This window comes from Canis lupus, chromosome 29, assembly GCF_003254725.2.
Source record: "Canis lupus dingo isolate Sandy chromosome 29, ASM325472v2, whole genome shotgun sequence".
In the NCBI taxonomy this organism is placed as follows: Eukaryota; Metazoa; Chordata; class Mammalia; order Carnivora; family Canidae; genus Canis; species Canis lupus.
This window is the reverse complement of record NC_064271.1, coordinates 27,014,705-27,028,681: the sequence shown is the minus strand read 5'-3', so window position 1 is coordinate 27,028,681 and position 13,977 is coordinate 27,014,705. Positions and strand designations below refer to the sequence as shown.

The following is a 13,977-nucleotide window of genomic DNA, read 5'->3' as shown; positions in this document are numbered from 1 at the left end:
GTGGCATATATTCCCTCTCAAGTAGTTTGGATATTGAATAAAACGTTACAATAACTATAGTTCAATTGATGTGTTGGTATTGAAGTCAAGAACAGAAACATCATGTATACATTCATTTATATATCCATTCATCCATACTCCATTAATTATATTTTCAACTGTTTTTATTCAAGGCTCAGCATGGGTCAGGCTTTGATAACAATAAGTAATATGTAGTTCTTACTCTTAAAAAATTCTAAAATCTCATTTACCAACGAGTGAAGGCCGTGACTACATTGTAAGAAGATAGGCTACAGAGTCTCCTATGCTGGTAGTATAAACTTGACCAGTTAAGTTGGATGCTTTGTAAATAAGTTCATTGTAGGTGATATTGGTGTTTCTAAGAATAAAAAAGTATACACACATATTTACTTGTGGAAAAAATATTAACCTTATTGATGACATTAGGAACTCCAGAAAGCTGTTGAAGAAAACCAGAGCTGGATAGCAGTTAAAATGGTAGAAGCAGATTTTAATCAGGAACTTCTGCAATAGAGGAAAAGAGACCTCAGTATAGAACTGGTCTCAATTCCAAGAACTTCATGGACAAGTGGAGGTTTCTAGCCAAGGAACAGGGTGGATGGAAAATTACTAAGAATAGATATTAGGGTTAAGAGGGAGATTCAGGCTAAACTTACTTAACAGTATTCTTGCTGAAGGCTACGAGGGTGATTAGATATCACCTGGGGGATGATGGAGATGAAGAATTTGATCAGATATCAAGGGTAACTGAAACTTTACCTAGGTGGAAGAGTGAGAACAAATCAGGACATTTGTTAGTAAAGAATTGATGGGGTTTTGAGAGGTTTAGAATTTAGTACTGATATTACTGCTAATAGTAAGAAAGTCCATCTGTTTAAATCTTGCTGGCTCTTAATTTCTTTATTTGTAAAATTCAAAGATAAGACTAAGCGGTTATCTAAAGAAGTCTAAGATGACAAGATAACAGCTCCCAAGCAGTATGTCATGGCAGGGTGAAATCAAAGGCCACAGCAGATCTCTTTCTATGTATATATTTATTCTTTACAAGGGGGACTCTCATTTCTCCTTCATAGATCTGCATTTTATGTGTGCTTAGCCTGGTCACACTCATCATCAGTCAACTTGATCATTCTGTAAACATTGAGTGCCCACCCTGTCCCGGACCTTAGGCTGGGGACAGTGCTCCTGGATCTCACATGGCTGGCATGAAAGAACTCTTTCCTTCTGGCCAGAGTAATAAGTTTCTCTGGTCAGAAGAAGACCTCCAAACACTGTTTGGTCTACAAACAGGGTAGTGAATGTCTTTCAAGAAGGCATTTGACTTAGAAATAGTTTTGATAAAAAGAGGTTGCTTGTGTAATTACCCAGTTCAGAGTATCTTGAAGAAGGAGTTTGAGATGATTTTGAAGATGAAAACCCCACCTCCCTTTCATGAACTGGGTTCAGAACAGGGACACCACAAATGCTTACATGTAAGAGGATATGCTGCAAAGAACTCTTTTGAAAATAGTCTTTGAGGGATCCCTGGGTGGCGCAGTGGTTTGGCGCCTGCCTTTGGCCCAGGGCGCGATCCCGGAGACCCGGGATCGAATCCCATATCGGGTTCCCAGTGCATGGAGCCTGCTTCTCCCTCTGCCTGTGTCTCTGCCTCTCTCTCTCTCTCTCTCTCTCTGTGACTATCATAAATAAATAAAAATTAAAAAAAAATAGTCTTTGAAATGAATGCCTGAATCATCCAACTGCATGTCTCCCTGATATCTTCGGTGTTATGGTTTGAACTATGTCCCTCCAAATTCACATATTGACGTCCTAACTTCCAAATCTCATAATGTGACCTTATTTGAAAACAGAGTTATTACAGATATAACCAGTTAAGATGAGGTCATTAGGGTGGGCAACAAACAAATAAACCCAAAACCACCCAAAATGGCCAACAAATCTCAAGATCTCTTATCCTTGATAGATTTGATTGGAACAAACCTTAGCAACAATTTGATGCTGTGCTTCCAACCTCCAGAACGATGAGACAATAGCTTTTTGTTGTTTAGGCCACCATTCTATGGTCCTTTGTTACCGCAGCCCCAGCAAAATAAATAAATAAATAAATAAAAATAAAAAAAATAAAAAAAATCCATCAATGGGACTGAAAATGTTGCATTGCTATTTCTATAAGAACAGTTATGTATGAGGGGCTTAGGGTAGGTTGGGACTCTTAGAACATTTATTACATTACTCTCAGGAGTGTAGGCTTAGCATAAAGGAAACAATCAGCTTAAATGTACACCTAGAAAATAGAAATATACAGTGCAGATTTTCCTCTTAAAACACATGTTGACAGGATCTTAAAAAGAGGTATTGAAAAAAAACATATGTATATGACCTTCTGGGAAAGATAGACACAGAAGAAATACAGAGAAAATGGAAGATAATAAAGAATTCAGCAAGTGCTCTTAAATGCCACAGTCACAATTCATTCCAACAAAGTAGAGCCACATACAATGTTCAGTAGATAAAGAGAATGGTGTTTATATATATTTTTTTCTCATGTTATGATCTCTGCAACCAATAATAGGAGAGCCTGGGAAGAAATGTGAGGCTCAGCCAGAGGGGGACAAACAGAGGCAAAGAAGACATTTGAGGCTGATTAAGATGGTTCTCATCACATTCACTATCCAGCTTTCTAGCAAATCAAGCTGGCAAAATCACCTTCAATATGCAGCTTTGTTTGTTTTTTTACCACTTTGGAGATCAGCAATTCTCACAAATGGTTTGAAAAAAACAATCTTAGAGATATGGGGATGTTTGGATGGAACAAAACCCAAATTAGTGTGCTCTGGATGACCTACTGTCCTGGCCACTCTGGTCCACTCCCTTGCCGGCTCCTGCCTATTGCTGTGCTTGCCTTCTTTCACTCGGCACCTGGGGACTGACCTGTCTCTTCCCCCTTTTTCTTTCTGGAGTGGACTACTAAACAGATTGAAAAAGAGAGGTGAAATATGTTGCATTTAGTTTAGGCCTTTCGATTATTTTCATATTCTTAAGGAAAATATCAATAGGTTTTGCTCTCTCACCTTTCCACTATTTGCCATTTTCCTTGGTGAGCCTAAGGTGTCCCTCTGTCTGAAGGGTCGAGGTGGGCACAAGAGTGGGAATAAATTGCCACAGTGAGGTTGAAAGATAGTCAATGCAGGTTTTGCAGCATTTGACAGTGGGTTTGAAGGCTTTTTCATGGAAGGAGAAGGCCTTCTCTATTCCCTTGGTGCAGAGCTCTGTACCTTTACACACTGATGTGCTAAGAATGAGTCACAGACATAAAAAACATTGATTTCCTCAGAACTGCTGGGGGTTTTAAAGTAAGGCCTGGGGCCGGGAATGCAGATAGGCCACACTCGCCAGGATCCCGACTTTGAGGTCCTCACCATGACAAGAAAACCGGGAGTTGACAGAAGCTGCTGGCAGCAACCAAGGGAACAACATCGCCATGGAAACCAAGGGAATCAGAGGACAACGCGAGGACGTGAGGTTTCCTTTACTTAGGAGGTCACAGAAGCCACAGACCTGCACCAGGAGAAAAGGAGATGGGAAATCTGAGTGGCTGCATATTTTATCTGAAAGCATCAAATTATTACAGCAGGCTATATTGGGCTGATTAAATGCAGGCTTCCTCTTTTACCACCCAGGCTTCAGGGGCTTTTGAGGAAGATTAGTCTTAAGGAATGAAGAAGATATATTCTCTTTGCACGTCCCTGTTACAGTGAGGGTATATATGCTACTCAGCTTAATTTTATTAACTTTTGCTCAGGCTTTTGGCTGTTTGATATTCAGGATGAGACGAATCAAGAAGTAGAGCAATAACCGATGTGAAGGGGATGTGAACAGGTACATTCTGTGCCCTGTGTCACTTCTGCTGACTAGCTCTCTTCACTCCTTAGGGGAACTGAAAATCTATGGGTGCTTTTGCAGTAAGAGCAATCGTGGCCTGTCTGCAGACATCTCTTCCTTAGGTTTTTATTTTTTTAATTTTTTTCCCCTGAGGTTTACTATAATGATGGGCACTGATTTTTCAGCCCTGTTGGTTACTGGGTAGAATGAAGACAACTAAGTTGCTCAAAGAAACTTGATGATAAAGTTGGTAATATTGTGCTTTTCAAATAGTAACCTAGGATCAGGTTTTTAAAAAATTTCTAATCTGTTATAGACCTGGGGCTTCTATAAAATACAATAAAAGTGAGTCACTGAGCTCCAGAGAATTTCAGTGTGCTGCTGAAGATCCTGAGCATTGGTGGTGGCACTGATGAATGGCAAAGCTGGTACATTAATTAGGATAATCTTCCTCTACTTTCACTGTACTTGCACTTTTCCTTTTCTTTATATTCATAGCTACTGCCTCAAAGACAGTTTGCTATGAATATTTCTTCTAATCTTAGGGAAAAAAGGTGAGTGTCTGAAGGATTTTGGTTAAGCATTTGTAGTCAGGGCCTTGCACTGGATATTATACAACCGTTAATTTAAAGTGATACAGATCTGCCCACTCAGAACTAATAATCAGATGTAATGACTGGGGAGTAAGCTTTGCATTTAGACCATGATACACTAAACAAAACTCCTCAAACAAAGGCAGCCAAATAAAAACACTGAGGATCCCTGTTTTATAAATGACAATGCTGCATTAGGAACACTCTTGAGTGCAGATAACACACCCCCAAAAGCACTGGAGATAGAATATCAGGATTCCTAATTATGTTAATTTCAAGTTTCTGGAAGGTAAAAACATTTATGTTTCCATATAAGGATTGAAGATATAAAGAAAATGTTTAAAGGGAAATGTTAATGGAAATAAAAACAGGTGGTATGTAAATTTCTAACAATAATTTCTAATTTGATGTATAATTTTCTGGTGAACAGAAAACACAACAGTTAGTAGAGAACATGCTGCATTTGATAGCTTAACTGCATTGGGCTCCATTAGCCATTAAAAGAAGGTATTTGCTTCTGTTTTATCTTTAGTTTTAAGAAAGGCTTTTTTCCTATGCTGTGAATTGTGTTAATAGGACAACTATTTCACATTGGATAGCTCCAAATTGCTTATTTAGGTGTTTCTATGGTCCAGTAACTAAGCATGGTTGAATATGTAATTAGCTTTTAAACTCTACCCTAATAGGCAATATACGGCTGCTGTTCTATAGAACTTCATTTAACATGTCCCTAAGCATTTTTGGAATGTTAAATAAGAGAGTATTACTTGGTATTTGCCTCAGTGCAGTGAATTTATCTCCCAATAGACACATAATCTATACAAAAGTTTGAGAAGAACTATTTAGTGTAGTGATATGAATACAAAATCTATTATAGGGTCTAGGGTACACAGACCATTCAGGAAATTGAAAGGAAGTAGTGATATACCTGGAAAGTCCTTACAGGATTCAATTTCATTTGAAGATACAAAATAAAGCACAAAGATAGAAAATGTATATTGTTTTAGAAGTAAAATAACAGATATTTAAGTAGGTGTTGGGCAACACAACTGGAGGAAAAAAGTAGGGTGAACAACTGAAATTCAGTTAGAAAAATTCTTATAGTTTATCTAAAATTCTATCTTGAAATGATAAGAATGTCTCTGAAATTGTTACAACAAATTGTTACAATTGTTAAAACAAATTGTTACAACTGAAATTCAGTTAGAAAAATCCTTATAGTTTATCTAAAATTCTATCTTGAAATGATAAGAATGTCTCTGAAATTGTTACAACATTCTTCCTCTTCCAGAAAGTTGCCTTATGAGCTATGAGATACTAAGAAAGCTTATTGCAACATGTTATGATTGCAAGAAGGATCACAGGGCAGAAGGGAGATATAAAAAATAATATTTTCTGAAATATTAAGAAAATCATAAGAAAGCTAAAAATTTTCCATGATTCCTCAATTGAATTTAGAACTAAAACAAGGACTTTCTAGTTCTATTAATAAATACTTTAATTGAGTGCAGGGAGAATTTTTCATGATTATTTCACAGAGATCAATAATTCCTGTAAACCTGTGGATTCTGATTTTGGCATCTTTGAATGAGGTAAGTGGATTTCAACAGCAATTTTTAAAAATCTTTGCTTAACTAGAATTAATAGACTTGGGAATTATGTGGAAAGTCAGAGTTGTCAATGAAAGATTACTTCCAAATATATTGTTAGACATGTAAGTGAAATAAAATAAAAAATAAATAATAATAATAAATAATAATAATAAATAAAAATAATTAAGTTGGAATATTTAGAAGAAACTCCAAGGGTTTCTAGCCTTTGTTGAGAGACAAAACAAGGAGAGAAGGATGAACTATTTAAAGGCATCTTGATACTCAGAAGTAATTTCCCACTATGGCTGAAATGTGCTTGCCTCACTCTATTTCCTTGACAAGGGATTTCTCTCCCTGCTAATGGCAGATCAATTAATTTTCACAAAGTGTAGCCAGTTATTAGTAGTGGAGCCACAATAGTCTAATCAGCTCCACTATGAAGGGATGGTCTGGAAAAGCTACCAAGGAGCTCTGGATATTGGTAACATGTTGCTTCTCCTCCAAACTCTAAAATAAAACATTGTCTTGGCTTCAGCAACATTATGTGGAAAAACCATGGTCAGAACTGCCTTGTATAGTTGTTATGGGTCCTGAGCATCCTTGGCACTCTCCATGAAGATTGCTTCTCTACCCTTAATATCACCTTTGAGGTTTACATCTTTCTCAGCAGGGGTTCAGTAGAGTAAATGAGCAAAAAAATCATTCAACGTCTCCTCACAAGAGCATAAACCACATTGTTAATGGGTATTACGTTTTGGTTCTTTTTTTCTATACATTTAAAAAATATATGGCTGAGATTATACTGTATCATGTCATTTTGTTTATTGCTTTTCTGCATATATTTGCATACATATCTACTTATATATGCATATATTTTCATATCATTAATCATTCCTCATAAAAATGATTATAATTGTATTTTTTGCTAATTTTTTTTCATTAATGCATTTTTAAAAATTTCTAAATATTCCATTTCTTTGTGTCATCTTCAGTTTCTTTCATAAGTGTTTTTTAGTTTTCAGAATACAGATCTTTTACCTCTTTGGTTTCTGGTGCAATTGTAAATGGAATTGATTCCTTGATTTCTCTTTCTGTTGCTTCATTATTGGTGTATAGAAATTCAATAGATTTCTGTATGTTGATTTTATATCCTGTGACTTTCCTGAATTCAAATATCATTTCTAGCAATTTTTCTGGTGGAGTCTTTTGGGTTTTCTATACAGAGGGTCATGTTATCTGCAAATAGTGAAAGTTTGACTTCTTCCTTTCCAATTTGGATGCCTTTTATTTCTTTTTGTTGTCTGTTGCTGAATTTCATATTTTAAATATTCTTAGCTTATCTATTGTCCTCTTAATAGAAATTAAAATCATTTCCTTGTTCCACTATTACCACAATATGGTAGTGAAAACCCTCACATGTTTCTATATATGTCTTTTATATGTTTTGATATATGTCTGTCTATGATAGGTACTTCAACATATGATTATTACATTGAATTATACACATTTCTTGGGTAGGTACTGCCTGGATCATGATCAAGAAATCATTCCAAAAAAGAATTTCTGCTTCCTTTATTCTCACTGACTTTCTCTTCCAAGTTCTTTTCTCAACATACATCCTTCTCTCAAAATCAGTTTGGGTTCTCTTCTTGCTTTCTTGGGAAACCCCATTCCTTTCCACAGGAAGAGAAGATTTATCCTCTTGATCCAGTTCAGTACTGTGGACACTTGAATGGAGCTCTAAGAGGAGCACCTCAAGATGGTCTCCTAGGCTTGATCACCAGATCTGTACAACACAGTGGGCTTTCTGGAAGTTCTGAGGGTTCAGTTCTAGTTCAGACTTCTCACTGGAATTCCCCTCAAATTAGCCATGGTTAATTTTCTTACCAGCTCTCCTGAATGGTAGTATAATTCACCAAAACAGTATCATGTTTGTCCCCAAACAGTGCAGTCTACATTTATATATAGGGAAAGAAGCTTCTATCAGTGTGACCTTGTCTTTGGTCCTTTTAGAATAATAAATCCCACCATAATTATACTAAACCTAAGCTCAGCTTGCAACTCAAGAGAAACCAACTCTGGATAAGCATGATGCTGCCCTGTAGGAATTACACCAACTCTGATGGTATTCTTTTGCTCCACATTTGAAAATTTCATATATGTTTTCATACTGATCACACCATATGTGCATAGTCACACTTAACTCCCACAAGATGCCAAGGTGCAGCTACCATCATTCTCTTCTAGTAGATAAGGGTATGCACTGAAGCTTAAAGTGGTTATAGAATTTAAGATCATAAAGGTTCAAAAGGGCAAGGCCTTGTCTAACTTTTGGGGACCATGATACTAATCCCTAGGCATTCTTCATCATCATCATCATCATCATCATCACTATCATCATTTAACATTTTAACAGTTTTCACTATGTATTAGTCACAGGTCTAAATCATTAACCATATTAATGACCCAATAGAATATGCTATCTCAATTACTATCTTTTGACACAATTCTTTGAGGTAGGCAGTATTACTGTTACTATTTTATACATAAAAAACTGGGAACATAGAGCTTATAAAATTGGACAAATATCATACAGCTGGGAAGTGAGGAGCCAGATGGACTTGACTTTGCCTTTATTACTTTGGAATTTATGATCTAGGTGTGACTATCATAGATAACAACATTGAGAAAACAGTGCTTGGTGATACAATATACCCTTACTGAAAGATTCTTTTTAAAAATTTTCTTATTTAAATTCAACTTAATTAACATATAGTGTATTATTAGTTTCAGAGGTAGAATTTAGTGATTCATGAGTTGCAATAACACCCAGTGCTCATTACATCAAGTGTTCTCCTTGATGCTCACCACCCAATAGTGTGTGTGTGTGTGTGTGTGTGTATATATATGAATATTACTCAACCATCAAAAACAATGATATCCTGCCATTTGCAACAACATGGATGAAACTAGAGGGTATTATGCTAAGCAAAATTAGTGAGTCAGAGAAAGACAATTATCATATGATTCCATTCATATGTAGAGTTTAAGAAACAAAGCAAATGAAAAAGGGAAAGGGAAAAAAATAAAATAAAATGAAAACAGAGAAGGAAACAAACCATATAAGACTCTTAACTATGGGAAACAAACTGAAGTTGCTGAAGGGGACATGGGGGGAGGTAGGGTAACTGGGGGATGGGCATTAAGGAGGGCACTTGATGTAATGAGCACAGAGTGTTACATACAATCAATGAAAATTTTTTTAGATGAATATTGTTTTATTTGACTTATGTAGTTGATGTAAAGTTTTACAAAAATGTTTGTAATTTTTCTTATTATAAAAATCTATGTTCACTAACAAATCATGTTTCCTAAGAAAGTAGAAAATAAACTCACTTGTAATATCACACCAGGACCCCTTGGTGAGCATTCTTCTTTATTTTCCGGGTTTAAAAAAATACACATATATAAACAAAATTTGTATAATGACTATTTTTTTCCATTTTGAGTCCTAATATCTCAATTGTATTTTCTATACTATTTGAGTATTTATAAAGTTGGTTCTAGGAACTGCAGGCTTTAGGACACCATTTGGTTTTCCCTCTAGTCATGTATGTTAATATCAAGGGAAAACACATGACTTCTTATACTAACTGATAGTTTCACCTGGTTTGGGACATATATTTCTGTGAGGATTTTTTCCTCTCAAGTTGCAGATTCTGACTGCCACTTAGTACTTACACATAATTTTGTCTAGTGCTTTCCTCCTGTCAATTCCTGAGCATTCAATGAAAAATTACTAGGGCTCCCTGACGGCATTTTGTGGTGCATCATCTCCAATGGTGATCATTAACTGAAATTTGTGAATTGGTTTCAAAAGCACCATTTTACAAAGCTTTTTTTTTTTTTTTTTTGGTCTACTGAGCTCACAGATAGTCAAACACTCTAGCCAGAGCTGGTGTTTACCATTTGTCATTCCACAACCCTTGCTTTGACCCTAAAGTGTCAGAAGGACCACATCCTTATCAGTTTTGGCTGGGACATGTAAATGGAATGGCAGTGTTTCAGCACATGAAATGAACTGAATATTAATCAGAAATTGAAGTGATGAATCAGCATAGTTTCTTCTGAACTGAAATAAAATCCACATGTAACATGTAAACTTTCTATCTAAACTTTACTTTAGAAATTCTCTATGAATCCTGTACAAAATGTAACACTATTCTATGTATTTCAATAATAGATCCTAACACCTCTAGGGTGCTTACAATGTACCAAAAATGCCCTAAGCACTTCACATGTGTTATTTTATGTAAGCCCATAACACATTCATGAACCATTATGGACTGAGTGTTTGTGTTCCTCAAAAATTCATATATCTACCCTAATGCCCAATTTGATGGTATTGGGAGTGGGGCCTTGGGAAATAATTAGGTCCAGATGAGATGATAAAGGAGGAGTCTTCAATATGGGATTAGTGCCCTTAGATGAAGAGACCAGACAGCTTGCTTGCAATCTTCTATTTCTCTCTTTGCCATGTAAGGGCACAATCAGAAGATGACTGTCTGTAAGTCAGAAAGAAAACTTTCACTTTGAATATGACTGTGCTGACACCTTGCTCTTGGATTTCCCAAATTTAAGACTATTTGAAATAAACATTTCTTGTTTAAGCCAGCTAGTCTATGGTTATTTTGTTATAGCACATCAACCAAACTAAGAAATAAGTACTGTATGGCTACAAATGAAGAAGAAACTTCATGATGTGAAGAACTCACAACAAGGTCATTTTTCTAGTGAGCAGGGATAAACCATGACCATTAATTCCAGTGTCCAACACCTAACCACCATGTTGTACTGCCTCTTCCCTTCCAGAGAGCCAAGCATGGAAAGAAAACAACCTTTCTGTGAAATACTGACAAACATTGCATGAAGTTGTTAAAACACTCAAGTCAACCTAGTCCTGGAATTCAGGAGATCCATCTTACTGATATTGTACTGAGGTGAGCATGACAAATGATCACAATAACTTCCAGGATATTATTACTTAGAAATTTCTATCCATATTACCTATTTGACTAGAACTTAGCCCTTTGTTAATTATATTTTATTTTAAGGTGATGCTTTTTTTTTTCATAGAAACCAAATGGATGACTTCACCATTTCATTCACTCAGCATCAAATGTACTAGGAATGAAGTAACGAAGTACTTTGTCTTTAGATACTCATTCTTTCTCATTCATTTACTTCATACACACTTATTATCTCTTAAAAATGCCAACATTTGAGTTGATACTGGAATTATGAGTCAGATATTCTAGGGAAAAGCATTCCAGGCAATGAGAACAGTAAGTGCAAAGTCTTAGAGTCAAATTTACTTCTATGTTCCAGAGAATAAGGTGAGATTTGGTTTTAGAGCCACTGTCCGATTTTCTTTAAGCTCAGTTTGATTTATTTCAGACCCTAGCATAAACCAATTTGCATGGCTAGATTAAATAACCTAATGAACTCTGACCCACGTGCTTGAGTATTAAGGTTGTCAAGTACCCATTTGGGTTTTGTTTATGTCTTCCTTCCTGTTGAATATCATCCTATTTGAAATCTTTCCAGCATTGACTTTAAAAAGGAAACACAGGTCATTTAAATGAGAAAGCAAGCAGACAGGAGATGCTGTAAATCAGAGCATTACAGATCATGATTAGATTTTGAACATATTCCAAGAATACTCTTTGCATTCCTCTCCAACCTCTTTCTATCTGATTGATTTATGCTAGAAATTATGATCTCATATTACAGTCTTCTATTGTTTTGCTGCTGGTATAGTAGTGTTTTACGATGGCATTGGTAATGAGCATAATGAAATCATTAAATTCCTACAACCATTATGAGAAGAATTTGGGGCGGGGGACTTTATTTTTCTATAAAAGAAATTCCATTTGAGTCACTAATCCAAATATTAAAAATTCACATGCACTAATGACTCAGGCCACTTCACCAAAGAATGCCTTAGTATACATGTTGGGTAAGGCCATCAAAGCAGATGACAACACATTGTCTGAGCAGAGGAAGGATTTACAAGTAAAGGCCTGAAGATAGAAAGCATGTGTGTGAAAGAAATACTTCTTTCCTTTACCAGAATTTCCCTTCTTTATCAATGTTTTGTCTAATTAGTAGCCTAAAAATATAAACAGAATCATATAAACTGATTTCTAAAGTCTAATTTCAGAAATAAGAAAGAAATTATACAAGGAAAGCAATACATATCATATTACTACGCATCATTGTGCCAAAATAATAATCTCTGAAAAGAAAGAGGAGTCTTGAATTATTAGAAGTATCAGATGACCAGGCTCTGAGAAAACCTTGAAAATTATGTCAATTTTTAAAAAGATTTCTTATTTATTCATTTGAGAGGGAGAGAGAGAGAGAGAGAGAGAGAGCAAGTAGGCAGAGCGACAGGCAGAGGCAAAGAAGCAGGCTTCTACTGAATAGAGAGCCCAATGGGGGGCTCGATCCCAGGACTCCAGGATCATGACCTCAGCTGAAGGCAGACACTTAACTGACTGAGCGACTCAGTGTCCCAATTATGTCAATTTTAAAGATAAAATTATTTATTAAATAATGTATTAAATATTACATATTTAATGATATATTGAGAAAATTTACTTATTTTCCAATGTTGTAGGCCATTTTGGCTTTTGAGATTTGCTTTTTCTATTCCAAAAGAAGTTCTATAGTTACCCTGTTATTACCCAATATCTTAGGAAAGCTAATAATACACCTTTTTTGGGGGAGACAAGTATGCTTCCTCAGAGGTTTTTTTTTTGTTTTGTTTTGTTTTGTTTTTTTTTTAAAAAAAGCTCAATGCTACATTTACCATTTATTTTTATTTATTTTTTTGTATTTTTAAAATTGGAGTTCAATTTGCCAACACATAGCCTAACACCCAGTGCTCATCCCGTCAAGCACCCCCCAGTGCCTGTCACCCAGTCACCCCAAGTCCCCACCCATCTCCCTTTCCACTACCCCTTTTTTGTTTCCCAGAGTTAGGAGACTCTCATGTTCTGTCTCTCTCTCTGATTTTTCCCACTCATTTTCTCTCCTTTCCCCTTTAATCCCTTTCACTATTTTTTATATTCCCCAAATGAATGAGACCATATAATGTTTGTCCTTCTCCAACTGACTTACTTCACTCAGCATAATACCCTCCAGTTCCATCCATGTTGAAGCAAATGGTGAGTATTCGTCGTTTCTAATGGCTGAGGAATATTCCATTGTATACATAGACCACATCTTCTTTATCCACTCATCTTTTGATGGACACCGAGGCTCCTTCCACAGTTTGGCTATTGTGGACATTGCTGCTAGAAACATCGGGGTGCAGGTGTCCTGGCGTTTCACTGCATCTGTATCTTTGGGGTAAATCCCCAACAGTGCAATTGCTGGGTCATAGGGCAGAACTATTTTTAACTCTTTGAGGAATCTCCACACAGTTTTACAGAGCAGCTGCACCAGTTCACATTCCCACCAACAGTGCAAGAGGGTTCCCCTTTCTCTATATCCTCTCCAACATTGGTTGTTTCCTGTCTTGTTAATTTTCACCATTCTCACTGCTGTGAAGTGGTATCTCATTGTGGTTTTGAACTGTATTTTCCTGATGGCAAGTGGATGCGGAGCATTTTCTCATGTGCTTGTTGGCCATGTCTATGTCTTCTTTGGTGAAATTTCTGTTCATGTTTTTTGCCCATTTCATGATTGGACTGTTTATTTCTTTGCTGTTGAGTTTAATAAGTTCTTTATAGATCTTGGATGCTAGCCCTTTATCTGATAGGTCATTTGCAAATTTCTTCTCCGATTCTGTAGGTTGTCTTTTAGTTTTGTTGGCTGTTTCT

General features: G+C 36.1%; 1 long non-coding RNA gene across 1 annotated transcript in view; it reads right to left on the bottom strand.

The window, feature by feature from the left end:
• Positions 1-3,573, bottom strand: part of LOC118352800 (uncharacterized) — a 95,733-nt gene extending 92,160 nt beyond the window's left edge. The window contains exon 1 of the long non-coding RNA XR_004810555.2: positions 3,093-3,573. This is a non-coding gene — a long non-coding RNA (uncharacterized LOC118352800). The remainder of the gene's footprint in view (positions 1-3,092) is intronic.
• Between the last annotated feature and the right edge of the window lie 10,404 nt (positions 3,574-13,977).